The 15,129-nt window shown below is 44.0% G+C and overlaps 1 protein-coding gene across 12 annotated transcripts in view; it reads right to left on the bottom strand.

Moving 5' to 3' along the window:
* The window catches only part of PPM1B (protein phosphatase, Mg2+/Mn2+ dependent 1B), a 63,373-nt gene extending 49,144 nt beyond the window's left edge, over positions 1-14,229 (bottom strand). For 6 of the 12 annotated variants that reach the window (XM_069800283.1, XM_069800273.1, XM_069800274.1 and 3 more), the window contains exon 1: positions 13,977-14,228. The gene's annotated coding sequence lies outside the window, so the exon portion shown is untranslated. Of the gene's footprint in view, positions 1-13,976 lie in introns of all 12 variants that reach the window. The other 6 variants (XM_069800277.1, XM_069800279.1, XM_069800278.1 and 3 more) reach the window with 3 other exon arrangements.
* Between the last annotated feature and the right edge of the window lie 900 nt (positions 14,230-15,129).

Below are 15,129 nucleotides of genomic sequence, written 5' to 3'. Positions count from 1 at the left end.
CAGCTGTAACTGCTGTCCAGGCAGAGTATAATCCATCAGCCACCCTTTGAGATGAGTCTTCAACCAGTTTTCACTTGTCTAGTCATCCTCCCATTCAGACTGTAAACAGGAGTATGCTGTGGGACACTGTAAAAAGCCTTGCTAAGGTCAAAGTAAAAAAAAAAACATTCACTGCTCTCCTGTCAACTCAAGACCTAGTCATTTGACAGAAGGCAGTCAGGTTGGTCAAGCATGACTGACCCTTGGTAAAGCCATGCTATTTCCAGTCACCTTCTTTTTCAAGGGCCCAGAAATGTTTTGCTACACATTGATATAAACTACTTATCGATTGTGCTATCCAAGTAAAGCAGTATTTAATACTTTTATCAAGTGAAATAGAAAGTTTTCTTTATTATATAACATAGCAAGGGTGCCTGAAACAGTGAACAGGAAGCATCTCTAGGCTTCAACAATTTGCAGAATACAAATCTTCCAAAGCCTAAGTATAAGAACTCTGTGCATAAAAATAAGCAAGTCTCAACAAGTGAACACAGCCATCAAGCAATTGAGTTTCTGGCTAATTTTCAAGGTATCTGGCAACAAGACAGTAACAGCAGAGGTTATAAAAGGAAAAACTTGGTGTTCATAACTCTACCTAAAATTTATTGTAGAAACTGGTGGCTGAGAAAGGGAAGACAAAGGAGTGGAAAAGAATAGCAAATGGCCAAGAAAACTTAAACATGTTTCATTATGCACATTAGAAAGAATTTCTGAAATTTAGATTGCTTACATCTTTTCAAATGGTTTGAATTTCTCCCGGACTGTACTGAAAGAAAATCCACTTTACCAAGACCTCTGAACTTGAACAAATTCACGACCTCCTAGACACAAAAACCAGTGACTGACAAACAACTGCAAACTCTAGTCTCTACCAGTGATAAGATTACTTGTGTTTCACCCAAAATACTTCAGTCCCTTTGCAGCTCCCCAAAGCTCACACTTGAAGCAGGGAATAGATAAGATACTTTAGCTCCACATTAAGCAGTGAACAATGCCAATACTACAGCAGATGAGCAGAGGCAGTCCTCTTATCCCCCAAGGAAATTTGCAAACGTGACAAAAAGCACAGAAAAACAGCTTGACTCACTCAGGAACTTTCTGACAAACTCCTTACCATGAGCTCTGCTATGTAAAGTTTTGGTTTCTGTTGTATTCTCATGTGCCTACAGAATAAAGATATTCTTGTCAGCAAGTGCTGATATTTAATTAAACCAGAATGACTGCTGTGAAGGCAACCATATCAACATCTGTAGCAGGCTATGCATTTGGGGAAAATCCGAAAGAGGAGATTGGCATTTTTAATTTAGTTATAATAGAGGTTTTAATGTCAACATTTAATTGCATGTTCTTTTTAGGATTGCAACGTGGCTGGTGACACTGCCAACACTGTCACAGTTATGTGACAGCCAATATGGTCTTCTCTTCATCAGCAGCAACATTCCAAGTAAACTTAGGACTTCCACTCACAAGACAGGTCATCAGGTATCCAAACCATTAGTGTTAAAAAACAATGTTACCAACTACACCTTAAAAGAACCTCTTTTGAAACATCTCGGGGTACATGCAGTCTTATAAGAAGTTAGGCTAAGCTAAACTGATAACTGCTGTAAACCCTCCTCCTGCCATATGTACTTTCTACTCCAATTTTTGCATCAGTGGTTGCTCTCATATCCTCATGTAGCAAGCTGATTCAAGAAGCTAAACTAAAAGAAAATTAACCTCAGCAATAGATACCCAACATACATACATCAGGTAACTCTCTCTCACCATGAGATGAGACACAGCCAAGTGTCAGCATGAGGAGGAAGAGGAGCACATAGTCAGAGGTAGAAGACTGCAGAAATAACAGCAGTACTAACATACTTAGGTAATTATACAAGAAAGCCTTCCTTAATGAAACAGTCAGGATTATGAGTGGGTTCCAGAAGCAAATGCCTGAGTGCATGCAGAAGCCTAACAAAAAGTCTCTTTTCTGTACTTTATCAACATTGAAAAGTGGTAAAAAAAACCCCAAACAATTCTAAGGACTTTTAACTAAAAAGAAGAATACCAGATGCCCACCACCTAGGCAGCATGTAGCAGAAAGCTGTTTGGGTAGAGGGAACGAACTCCTAGTAATGAAGAGACAAAACCAAAGGTATATTGTGTACATTGTTAGCCAGCTTCCAAGATGTTACATCCATTGCTTTTAAACAGCGGCAAAGAAATAACAACAGTGCCTGGCTGACAAAGGAAGCAAATATATCTAGTGCCCAGCACTCTCACTGAGGTAGCATAAAGTTTAATGACTACAAACCAACACAGAAGAAATTCAGAATTAAAAACTCAGCTTCAACTGAATTACAGCTTAGCTACTTCTTTAACTGTGCTGGGTTTACCTTTGTCCAGTCTCTAGGGTTTTGAAGGCACTACCCTTTGGCAGCTAAACCAAACAAGCTTTATTGCTTTTTCACCCTCTTCATGGAAAAATTATTCTGGGTCACATCAGCCCACTCTAATTTTCCTTTCCTTCTCTGAACATGGCAGTTTAGACCAAGTACATCCTTTCAGTCACCCAAAGACCTTCCAGGAATCTCTGCTTCCTCAGCAACAGTGATGCAAGTCTACCAATTCCATGACACCTTAAATCCATAATAAGAATAGGTCATGCCATGCACTATCTGCAGGACTTGTTTCACAGTTCAGGGTGAAAAAATCCCAAACTTTTTACACAGCTCAGGAAAAAGCACTATAGACTAAATCTTCTCCCACTCTCTCCCAACTCTTCTTAAGGGACACAACAGGAGAAAATGAGCTCAAAGAAACCACACATCAACAAAAGTAAGGAGACAGAATGAAGACTAATATAAAAAAGCTCCCTCCCATCTCACCCAGCAATACAGATGTCAGTCAACTTGTACCTGTTGGTTTTTACCCATGCCAGTATCAAAGAGTCATGTTACCTTTAAAAGGCAAATAATTCCAGTAGGCTAGTGGCAGACAGCAGAACTTGTTAATAAAAGGTTGCATATCTGCTTATAAAAATCTTTCACATGATGAACAGACAAATGAACAGAAAACAGAACCCTGTGACAAGAGAATAAGGAAGAATACTCCTCAAAAAACAGTGTGCTCCGCCTACTCAAGTATTCTCTGGATTATCTTAAGTTCTTAGTGAATCTACTACTTCAGTTCTTTAGAAGGCATTGTAGTTTTCTTCCTTACTAAGGACACTACTTTTCATTTCCTCTCCCACCTCACTTCAGTTTCAATCCTGCAGTAACAGTATCAGACTCTGACACAAAGAAAGGAAAGGATAAACACTAAGTCAAAAGTATCAACAGTTCTGGAACTGGAACAAAATAAACTGTGCAGAAGAAAGTTTGCTCACAGGTTGTCCAGGTTTACTGATTCTTTTTGTACTAGTGGTAACACAAGACTAAAAAGAAGGTAAATAGCAGAAGAGGATGATGGAGATTCTAACACAGTGTTCTAGGACCATTACTTACTTTAGAAAGGCTTCAAGCACAAATCTGACAATTCATGACAGACCTAAGCAGTCATGTCGGCTTTGTATGCAATAGCTTCTGTTTTAATCAGTGCTTCAATAAACAAACAAACAAGACCTATGGAGGAAGGGACAATATAGAGAGACAAATCAAGAAGTTTTCCAAACTAGCTTCATATTCTTTGTGAAACTGACAACATAACCACATTTCAAGTCTGGAGAAACCTTAAGACACCTTTCAAAAAAAGTTACTTCAGTTATGGAATTGCTACATTTGTTTATACAAAACACATCTAATCTGGTAACCCTGAACAAAACAAAACAACAGTGAAAAAAAGAGCACTTCAAGTAGTAACTGACTAGTACTTTTCCCAGAAGGAGCCCTACTTTTCCTCTGTAAAGATTCAGAAATCTGGAAAACTTCAGACTGAAAATAGCATGGTCATTAAATACATCCGAGAATATACAGTATTCTTCAAGGAAAATGTTTTCCAAATATAAATTAATAAAGGGTTTAAAAAATAGTTTCAGAGTGCTTTCTCCAGTGACATTTTTCTGACCATGTTAAATTCTATTCCCTACCATTGGCAACAGCAGCGCACAAGCTCATTTCAAGAATCCTGAACTATACTGGAATTTTATTTCTTCCCCTCTGACTCCGTAAGTCAAGCCCCACTTCACTTCATGTTAAAAAAAAAGAAATCATCAGAAATTTTTTTGACAGTCTGTAACCTTATCCCCTTCCTTCCAAAAGCCAGATATTCTATATTGACAGTATTCCTTTTTCTCTTTAAATTAAAACAATACTGCAACAATAGTCAAAACCAAATAGTAAGCTGTCATGGTTAACAACAGCTACTATTTTGACTTCATTAAATATTTTAGAAAAGTTCTTCTCTGGCCTAGAATTGCTTGTGTTTGGTGCATTCTAGTTAAGAAAGCGTGAAGTCACCCTATTGGATTTAATGTTACAAGCTAGTTACTGATCTTCAACAGCTCTTAACCTCCATCACTCTTGTACTCAAACATAGTAATAAAACATACAGAAGCATGGACACGGTTCAGCATAAGGCAAACCACAGGGGAAACAGAAGTGAAATAAATTCTATTGTCTACTATGATCTAAAAGTAGGATATAAAACACCAGTGTCACTATGGCAGAGTCCTAACAATGCTTTTCTTCCACATCACACACAAGCCTAATTATTATTTCAATTTTAAAACATAGGAAAATGTTAAACTATAGCTTTTACCATTTCTAGAAAACAGATGAGCTCTCAAGGCCTGCCTGCAGAGAAGACTGCACAGCTATCTGACTCCAGCAAACACTGTGAAACATTCTCTTTCCAACATAATCATCCGCAAAAGTGGTATGCTTGTCTTTTCCTTGATCCCACAAATGACTATGACAAGAGAGAGTCACCTTAAACTGCTTCCAGTTTCTTTACATTGGAAGAGATGCACAGAATCTAAAGGAGGGTTGGCCAGAAAACCTCCCACAAAACAAGCAATTGCCATTATTAAAGCATCTTTTAAATGACTGAATGCCTATAAACTTCTAGGCGGTTCAAATTATGGTACACTTATGGAGAATTTACAGAACAGGTTTTACCCACCCCCACTTCCCCCCAGCTCTAGCTATTGTTTTCACAAGATTGTTTTCATTTTGCTTATGTATAAACCCCCTACTATTTGAAGTTTTACACACAAGCCCCTATTACTTTAGAAAAAGTGCTCCTCAGAGTAACATAATCAGCCACAACCTAGACTTTGGACGATTCCAATAAATTCATCCACCAGCCTAAGCAATCAGTAAGGAAAAGAGCAGGATGACATCAATCATCTCAGAGAAAAGGAAAAGTGAAACAAAAAATCCCTTGCTATAGTATGTCTCCTGGAAAAGTGGTAAAGACGCAGAAAACATGACAAGCTAGCAAATGGATAAACATCACAATTGAGGAGTCAGTTTGACACACCTATAGACAGCAGTCCCACAATTACTGGATAACACTAAAGATGCCTGTAAATCCCACCTGTAATTAGACATTGTTAATAACCTCCTTAGAGGTGTCACTTCAGTTCTTATTGAGGACACCTGAAGTGAGACATTTGAGAGTCTTAGACTGTATTGTGCACTGGGGCTCTATTGAGATAGATGGAGCTTCTCTGCCTTTTAAGTTGCAGGACTGATCACTACCTAGGGGAGTCAATGGACTACTTCTATTAGGTCTGGATTCAAGTTTTACAACAGCTGAAATAAGAAAAGCACTTCATGTTTGTCTTGAATACACACACTAAAGAAGAGTACCCTTTTCTTGAAAAATCAGCTATAAACAATTTTTCTCAAATGCACCACAGAGAAACTTAATGTTAGACAGTAGAAACCAGTGTCTGCAACTTGTACCATATCTGAAGTGAGGTCTTATGCACAAACTGGTATGCAGAGTACCTTTTGACCAGGATGAGATTTTCCTGTAGGGAACTAGAACAAATAAAACAAGTATTTTATTACTATATTAGGGAAATGGAGAGCAGGAACAGAAAGGACGCAGAAAGAAATTGAGTAACATCTGTGCTAGATTCACCTTTCATACCTTTACAGAACCTCTCTGAAGTCAGTGCTTTGAGTATAGGCCCACTTAAAATAGAAGCAAAAGGAACAATTTCTTTAGCTTTATACGCTGAAGATGGAACTCTCAGAACTCAGCCTGCTGTACCACATAGCTTCAGTACAGTACTTCTCATTTGAAACATGTGAAAGCACATTACAACTTCAGCAGCTTTTCAAGGTCACAAGGGCCATCACAAACATAAAACCCTGCCCCCTCCAATTCCTAATCTACCACCCTCAAAATCCAATCTAGCTACACTCCAGAGGCTTCAATGCATCATTCATTTTCAAAACCTTCATTCACTCCTCTCTTAGAATCATGGTCCAAAACTACTGCATGTGGTACCAGTGTGTATTACAGAAGGCTACAATACATATCAAAGGCAATTTTAGACCTGTCTGTATTTATTTGGAGGTGGTTTAATAAGCATGTTGGATACTCTCAAGAATTTTATCTATCCTATAGAGAAGAGATTTTTAGCATTCCCTAAGAAGCTGCTATTAGGAACACAATTCCCTACTTCTAGATACATTGCCTGAAATGTGGGGGGAAATACTTTTAACTCTTCTGGAAGAAATTTTAAATAGTGATAAATATAAAAAGATAGTAAAACAAGAAATAGCATTAGTGGAAAATAAATAAAGTACAACCTTAGGAAGCCAAGCTACAGTGTGTGTCGTTCTCCCCCTCCCGCTTCAAGTTTTATTGAAACTGGCCACAATTCGGAAGTTAACACAAGGGTAAATATTTCAGAGATAATCAGATCCTATGAGTTTTGTGGAAATAAACACATCAAGGAAAGACATCCAAACTAGTGCCCCTTGAGGACAAGCCCAGCAGGATCTCAGCTATGTCACCAAAAACAACTTCCCATACAGGACATCAGGACAGATAGTGCCCCAAACACATGAAAGTACTTTCAGAGCTCACAATACAGCATACCCAGAAAAATCCAACCACAAGACACAAAGCCACAGGAAGTCAGGCTTCACAACCTGTTGCTCACACAGCTAGTTTCATTCTTGATTAACTGAATTAAAACCATGAAAGAACTACTTTCCAGAATTTATTGTAGTTTTAAACACCAGTCATTTTCATACACGATTTCAAAACTAGGGACAATAATTTGGGAACAGAGAAGGCAGAATCCAGTCCCCCACATAGCTCAACACCCTCTGCAATGCTCCAAGGTGCCTTTTAGAGACCCAGTTGGTACATCTATATTAGCACTTTAGTTTGGATCAGAAGCACACTTTCTGAAGTAAATCTGAGTCACCCCACTTACTGTGCTTTTGTTCACATCTCAAAGAAGTTTCTGAACACATGATCTGGACATCTCTTAGATTAACCTAAACCAAAACTCTGGGAAAACACCTAATACCCAGTAATGTTTGGACTATACTTGGTCCACAGAACCAGACCAAAACTCATCTAAAATAAAGCCCCATGAAGTACACACACCGTAGACACTGGGCCTGCCTAACTTACAGCTTCACTCTACAATCATCTTCAATTGCAGCATACTGCTTGCTATTGTAAATATAATCAATGTGGCAGATACTGCCCATTCATTTAAGAGAGCCTCAAGCAGCAGTAACTAAACCCACAGACTTAAGCTGCCAATGCACACCTCATTAGCCCTAAAAAGGACAGCTGCAATGTGAATTTGAGTGTTCCCTTTCCTGGAGTAACTATAGCAGCAGTGTCTCACTGCTCATCCACTTCTGCTTCTACCCCTTTACAGTTAGGAGTATCCAAAGCTAGTGGTATACATCTAGGAAAGTTCTCTGAATAAAGTTAAAAAACCCTCAAGATCTACACACTTCATGCATCACCTACATTTACTGTTTTATAAAACTTTTTAAATAACAGTGAAAACACAACCCAATAACCCACATCAATGGCTCCACTGTAGCTAGTAATAGGAAAGGAAGAGCAGCATGTGCTCGATAATGCTTTATATTACTTGCACATCAGCTTAACCAACAAAGCTGCCCAGAAAAGGTTTTTTTGTTTTTGAATAAGCTGATGAACATAATATTCATTGTTTCAGTTTTCCACTTGAATCAAAATATCAGTTCTTTACAAACAGTTCTATCATTTGATATTTGTTCTCTCCAGTCACCAATTTTTCTTTTGCTATACAAAATTTTAAATACACCATCATGAGTTTTGAATAAATAATACCTGGCTTTACCAGGACAGACAAGCTGGTGAGAACAGGTCAAAGCAGTATTGTATGAACAAATTACAATAAAGTGTTACCTCCCCTACTCAACAAATCATTATCATCTTACTTCATTACCTCCTTAATAAAAACAATTAATTCATATACTAATGTTGCAGAGCCATATTTGCTCTACATTCAGTAAAGGTCAACTTCCTACACTGGGGTGCAGACACAGAAGTAGGATTATTGAAGACAACATTTTCTGTTAACACACTAATCCCCTGAAAACTGCAAGGAAAGACTGATGCTTTCCTTTGTGACTTATCTGGAAGTTTGTGGTCATTGACTTGTCATTACCATACACACTAAAGAGCCATCTTAGGCTCTCCAGTAGCCTAGTCTGAAACATCCTCAAGCAATGTTTTTGAGCTGAATTCCTGTTAACACTTGTGAACACAGACTTAAGCACCTAGTTGTACTATTTGAAAGAAACCTCGATGAAAAGGTTATTTCCCATCAAAGATGGGGAGAACCTACGCCATGAGATAGTAACTAGTAACACCATAAAATGACGCACTGAAGTAATGTTAATGAGAAACTAATGGTGCATAGGGAAAAAGAGTTGTGGGTGACTTATTCTTCCTAGTAGAACAATACCAGGGCATGAATAATTTCCTTCGAAATTATAAGGAAGGCTGTTGTCCTCTGAGATATGGGGCTTTCCCTTCTATCATTTTTTCTACATTAAAATATCTTTGTGCCTTCTCTCCCAATGTAGGTTTTTCTAAGAGCCAGAAGACTAATTTAACCTACACTGATTGGCAACCCTTACATTTCATGATGCCAATCACGTCTTAAGAAGTTGAGATGAACTGAACTGCTCATTTCAAGAAACTGAGATGAGCTACACCAGCTCAGTTATTTCTTACCATCTCATGCAAAGCTTTTCAGACCAGTTTTCTTTTGGAGTGACACTCATTAATTCTTCAGAATTTTTGTTTGGCTTTAGCACATGACACAGATAGAAATAGAAATATAAAACTTCAAGCAGTTTGACCAAAGTTTCCCATACTAGATATCTGCCCAAGACTGAAAGATGTCGGCCAAATAGCTGAGGAGTTTGCAAGGTTGTCTGTTAAAGAAAAACAGTTTTGATGATCTTTTTGGAAACTCAGCATCCTTGCTCTTGCATCAGGGACACATCTTTCATTGCCCATGCAAAGAACTTCTCTTTTCTGGACTTTTATAGTCTGATGTTATTTGAATTTGGGTGGCTTTTTTTTTTTTTAAATTAAGAACCTGCAATGACTTGTCCAGATTTTGAATTTAAATTCCCTGAAGATTATATACATACTAGATATGCTGAAAACCAGGGCTAAACCAGACCCCTCTTGAAGTTTCATAAAACATTTATCCTGCATTCACACTGCTAACAGACAGTGAGAAGGAAGAAGCCACAGCTCACACCCTGTACATCTATAAGCCAAATCTTGAAGATGATCAAGAATAAACAACTGAAGCACAGAATGAAAAGAGTGACAAATAGAGAAGGAGCCAAGATAACAAAAATTTTTACTTTAACAGTTTTCCAAAGAAATCACCATTGCTCTCCTCCAATTTACTGAGAGGACCAATATTCAGATCAAATCACTTGGGTTGCTAAAAGGACCAAGATCTGAAGGATTCTTCTTCACTTTCACAGAGAAGTGGAGAAACACTAGTGCAGCACTTAAGTCAGAGAGATGAGAAAACTTGTTGGACAAGGTGGCAAGAATTTTAAAAAAAAAAGAGCATACTTAATGGTATCAAGGTGGCAGGCAGAAAGAATCGATATTAGAGGAAAAAAACAACTATGGACACAAAGATATGCATGACCTGTTACAGTAATCACTCTTTACAACCCACACAGTGTTTAGAGCTTGGATTCTTTCACCAGGGCCTTCCCATTCACTTGGAAGGGACTGTGCTTGCAAAAACCAGTGGTTAGCTAGCTATCTTCCAGTGCTGACTGGAAAAGAACAGCTATTTACTACTAAGCTACAGCTGCAGGCCTGTGTGGCAGATTTAAGCATTCCTACTGGACTGATGATCCAAGACACTACCAAATGATCAATTTCAATTCTCAAGAGTTTTTTGGAGGGAAAAAACCAAAACCAACTATGTAAAAACCACACAAAAAAACCCACATGCACCTCCCTTAGGAACATTATGGTAGTAGCATTCAGCTAGGTGTTCTGCAGTTTGCTTCATTCAAGATGGACAATGTTCTCTGAACATTGTTCTATATACAACTCCATCCCTTGCTGCAGTCTAAATAATCCCTGCTCCAAGAGTGATAGTCATTATTATAATACAAACGCTTCACAGACACAGATTTTTATGTCTAATATTGAGTGGATTTTTACTGCCTTTCCCTTTTTGTAATATGGAGGCAACACATTCATGTAACAAACACTCACTATTCTCAGTCACCCCCTCTGAGAGTGGTAGTTCTTGATGCTGAGCACCTTAAAAGACTATGTTCAACAAAGAGATTTCACAAGCTTTAATTTCAATCGTGATGGGGTGATATTTCTGCAAGACAGGGTGTCGAGTTTAGTAAGTCAGAAGCACACACTAGTGACCACCCTTGGAAAACTTTAAGTGAACAATGATAATTCCAGAGATAAGAAGGGAACCGGATTATCCGGGATAGCTACTATGAGACTACTATTTTCTTTCTCTAGTTCCCTACCTCAGTAACTGACCACCTTACAGCTACCGCAATAAAAGAAAAATGGGTTCTATGCACTCTCTATACAGCCCTCTCCATACTACATTAATTCCATTCCCCTCATCTTGATACTATGTTCCTTAATTAAAGCACTATCCTATATAACAAACTCCTCTAAATAACTGTGCAGAACAAGAAATGAGGGGCTGTGTAAACAAATAATACATACTATCACAAGCCCACAGAACATGGGATACACATGCAATTTTTCATCATTTCCACCTCAGCCAAACATCTTTCCATTCTAAACGGGCAGTCTTCTCACAGATCTCTGACCCTCAAATGTTTATGCACTAACCCTCTTTCAAACACAAGCATACATCCAGTCCAAAAGACTTCATACCTTCTGGACACGTGCACTCAGTTAAAGTGTTAAGGCATATATAATGAATATAATAAATATATATATAATAGACACATTCGAGCCTCTGAGCCCATACATACATACATGAGGCTTGTCTACACCACATTAAGTGCTTTTAGTTAGCTGCTGACCTATCAACACCATTATAAGTGCTAGTTTCAGCAAAAGTTTACCCTTAAAGTTAATGGACAATTTACCCAGTGGAACAAACAGAACAAAACAAACAAACCTTTAACAGAAACCCCCTGACTATTCTGTAACCACCTTTAATCTGATAATATTCATAACAGTCACAAATTGCCTCATCTTCATTCACTTTTTTTTTTTTACTTTCCACCGGCTGTCACAACTGTAAAATACTTCTCTCCATACCATGAGGAGCAAAGAATCCCCAGAGCCTCCGACCTTCTCAGGACACACCTGGGACCCCGGACCCAGTTCATCGTCCCTCCCCCACACCATTTCAACTTTTCATAGCCTCAGCCAAAAACGCCTGCCCCCTCTCTCCAAACACAGACTAGAGTTCCCACTAACTCAGCAATACGAAAACTCCAGTTTCCCTTTTGCACAAATACCATTCACCTGATACACACATGTATACACAGCCTAACATAATCTTTACCCTGTATATGCATAATCCCCACAAATTCATCCTCCCCCCCCTTTCCAAATGCACACAAACCTTTCAAAGACTCCACCATTCACTTCTACTTCTAAATATCCACCCAAGCCCCCTCACTTTCTTATAATCCATGGTAATCCCTGGAAATTTACCCACAAGCAAAGTGCATTGATTCTCTTATAGACAGGAATTTACAATGCCTGACACCTGTCACAAATATAGATACCTACAATGCTACAACTCCCCAGGACATGCACAGACTTTTCTCCAAACAGCACTATCATGACCCCAACATGTGGCATTTGCTAGATGTTCTCCAATTTGTATCCCATGGCTTAGACAACAAACATCCAGACTTTCAATTTCATCATAGGTGAGACCAATTCAGAGCTTCTCTCATGTTCCCAGGACACAGGCCACACTGCTTGCTGCCCTAGTCCATCTCAACACACAAGAAACAGGGCTCACTGAGTTGGTGACAGCCAGGCATCTCTCAACGCTCAGCATGAGCGGCAGACAAACCAACTTACACACAGTAAGAACATGCATGCCTTTCTGTCCACATACCATCTCATATTACACACGAAGGTCTCACACATTAAGTTTAACCACACTGGCCACCAAACAAAACAAGTTCAGAACCTTGTAGCAACCTGTTACCACTGTGCCTGTAAGTTGTACATAGGCTTACCACCCAAAGCCTCCCTCCTCCACAACTTAGAAGCCAGCCAACTTATCACCTTGCTTCTCACAACACACACAAGATTGTTTACCTACCACTCTTAAATTCATAGGCCTTCATGCACCACTATTCCTCAAAACATGTGGTTTCATCCACCATCTGCATATCCCTCTACCTACCACAGCACACAAAACAACACACAGACAGATCTTTCCAGCTGCCTCCAGCCCACCAAAACGACTCCCTCCCTTCGACTAGCTACAGGTTATAGTAAAAGTATATCCACGTTTACCTCCACTGGGTTCGCAGAGCCAGCAAGCTCCAAACTGCAACAGAGAAGCGCCTTCAACTTCTTTCCCCTTCCCCGCTAAAGGCGCCCAGGCACTGCCCATCTGCCTGTGACTTCATCCCCGCCGCACACCTCCAGCTCGTCGCAAGCACCCAGGCCTAACGACAGCTTCCCCCTCCGACACCAGGGCCGTACCCGCAGCTCGCCACCTCCCACCACCCCACCCCGTCGGTCAACACCGGACCCCGCCGGACCCCGGCCCGCCACTCCCCCGGACCCAGCCAATGCACGTGCACAGGCCCGGCCCGCCGCCCCCTAACCCCGCTCCGCACGCAGCTACCGGCCCGCCGACCGCCTTCGGCCCCTTCCCCGCCCTGCACGCCGCACGGGGCCCGGGCCGGCCGGCCCGCCGGCTCCCTCTCCCCTCCCCGCTCCTTCCCCGGCAGCGGCCGGCTTGCAGGGCCTAGGTCGCCGGGCCCCCCTTGCCGCCGCCCCGGCCCGCCCCACCGCGGCGCACAGAGGGCGGGCCCGCCAGCCCCCGGCCCCAGCCACACCGGCGGGCTCGGCCTCCCCGCCGTCCCTCCCCCGTGCGCCTGCCCCGGCTCCGCCGCCGGGAGGCCGTGTCAGCGCGGCCCCCGGCACTCCTTTCTCCCCCCGTCGGGCAGAGGCGAAGGCCGTGCCTGCGCGGCGCCTGCCCGCTCCCCGGAGGAGGCACACGCAGCAGGCCTCGCCCGCCGCCCCTCCGGCCCCACGGAGCAGGCCGGCGCTGCCAGCCCCCGCTTCCCACGGCAGGCGCGCAGGCCCTGCCGCTCGATAACACGCGCGCCCAGGCCCGGCCCGGCCTCTCGGCCCCTTCCCCCTCTCTGCCTGCCTCGGCCCGGCCCGGCCCGGAGGCGACCCGCTCGCCCGTGCCCCACGGCCGGCCCCGACCTCTGTACCTGTCGGCGGACGAGCGCCGGCGTCCGGGCCCCCGGCGGCCCTTGCAGGGCCCGGCCCGGGTGAGGGGAGGGGGGCGGAGGGCCTGGCTCGGCCTCAGGCGCGGGCCGCCCCGCGCTGGCCGCCGCCGGCCGCAGTCGCCGCCCGCTCGCGCACTCCGAGCGCCGCCAGCAGCGCGGACATGTTGGGAGCCCCCGTCCCAAAGGCCGCCGCTCGGCCCGCCCTCCCCACCGCCCACGTCAGAGCGCTCCGGGAGGGGAGGGGAGGGGCGGGCGGGGCACGGCCCCCTGCCCCGCCCCCACCGCCCCGCTGCCGTTCCCGGCCGGGCCGCCTCGCGTCCTTCGCAGCTTACTGGCTGCCGCTGTCCGTCGCTCATCCCGTCCCGTCCCCTCCCGGCGGCTATTGGCCGCCCGACCTCCTGACTCTACGCTTCCTCAGCGTCATTGGTCGATCCGTTCGCCGCTCACTCGCCAGCCCCGCCCGAAAGCTTTTTCCTGATTGGGCCTTTCCCCTCTGCTTTGGTAACTATTGGCTGCGGCTCTTGTCAGTCAAGGCGCCAGCCTACGGACTCTCTTTCTCCGCAGTTTTTCTTAATCCGGCCTCGTAGCCTGGGCAGGACTGACGGAAGCGGCTTTCAGCGAGCGCCCTTGCCCCTCCCAGCCTCCCTCCCCCCGCCACATCCTTTCCCTCCCGGCGCGGTTTGCCTGCAGGCCATTGGCTCTCAGCGCCGCCAGTCCCGCAGCCTGTCTCGCCCCGGCCGCCGCTTCGCGAAACGGGCGTGAATCGGCCGGTGGGTGCCTTCTCCTGATTGGCCGTCGCCCCTGCCAATAAAGCGGAGCCGGCGGGCGCTGGGGAAGGGCCGGTGGGCTCCGGCGGAGCCGCAGAGCGCCTCCCGGCCCGCGCGCCGCTCTGCACAGCGATTGGTCGCGGGGCGGGCGGGGAGAGGGAGAGGTGCGCGGCCTCCCCCCTGTCCCACGGGGGGGCGGCAAGGAGTACCCGTATGTTCGCGCGATTACATCACCGCCAGCCAATCAGGGGGCGCGGGGCCCGTCTCCTGGTCGCCGGAGGGCGGGGCCTCGCGCCCGCCCGCGGGAGCCGTTGCGCCTGGCGCGCCCGGGGTGGGGGGGGTGAGGCTGGAGGTTAGGCCGGCGGCGG

This window comes from Haliaeetus albicilla, chromosome 13, assembly GCF_947461875.1.
Source record: "Haliaeetus albicilla chromosome 13, bHalAlb1.1, whole genome shotgun sequence".
NCBI classification, from domain to species: domain Eukaryota; kingdom Metazoa; phylum Chordata; class Aves; order Accipitriformes; family Accipitridae; genus Haliaeetus; species Haliaeetus albicilla.
The sequence above is the reverse complement of the archived record's forward strand: the minus strand, read 5'-3'. Positions and strand labels throughout refer to the sequence as shown.